Source organism: Corylus avellana, chromosome ca4 (genome assembly GCF_901000735.1).
Source record: "Corylus avellana chromosome ca4, CavTom2PMs-1.0".
In the NCBI taxonomy this organism is placed as follows: Eukaryota; Viridiplantae; Streptophyta; class Magnoliopsida; order Fagales; family Betulaceae; genus Corylus; species Corylus avellana.
The window spans coordinates 15091497-15092397 of NC_081544.1; positions in this window are offsets into that span (position 1 = coordinate 15091497).

Sequence of the window (901 nt, forward strand, 5' to 3'; positions counted from 1 at the left end):
ATGTATCAATGGTCGAACTAGAGTCATGGAGATCTCATTTGGCAATATGAAGGTTCAGTTGAATATCTTTACTGCATTTCAGCATGCTCCTGATCAGAATGAGTGTTTCTCTTTGGACAGCATTGAAGAATATTTTGAAGATTCCCTACCTAGTCTCTTGACAAAGGATCCAGTGGAAGCCTGCTTGAATATCTTCGACTTTGAAGAGTTCAACACCGACCAGTACATCAAAAAGGTCCATGATTTTCTAGAAACAGCCGCAAGTGCAGATTTTCATCCATGGAGAGTAGTAAAGGAGCCCCTACCTGTGACATTGAGCACTCCTCATGTTCCTTCTCTACTGTCTCCATCGAAGCTTGAGTTGAAGCCCCTACCAGCAAAGCTCAAGTATGCATTTCTTGGATCTAACAACACTCTGCCGGTCATCATTGCTTCCGACCTACAAAAGGACCAAGAGGACAGTCTGCTAGCAATGTTAAAGGAGTATAAAGAGGCCATTGGATGAACCGTGGCAGATTTGAAAGGCATCGACCCCTCTACCTGTATGCACCAGATCCATTTGGAAGAAGATGCTCGACCTTCCCGTGAGGCACACTGCCGGCTGAATCCCAACATGAAAGAGGTAGTCAAGTTACTTGATGCAGGCATCATCTACCCTATCTCTGATAGTAAATGGGTGAGCCCCACTCAAGTGGTTCCAAAGAAATCCGGCATCAGCGTCGTTGAGAATTTTGCTAGAGAGTTGGTTCCACAGCGCACAACCACGGGATGGCGTGTTTGCATCGACTACCGAAAGCTCAACTCCCATACCCGGAAGGATCACTTTTCGCTCCCATTCATTGATCAAATTTTGGAGCGTCTTGCTGGCCAAAGCTACTATTGCTTCCTAGATGGCTATTTC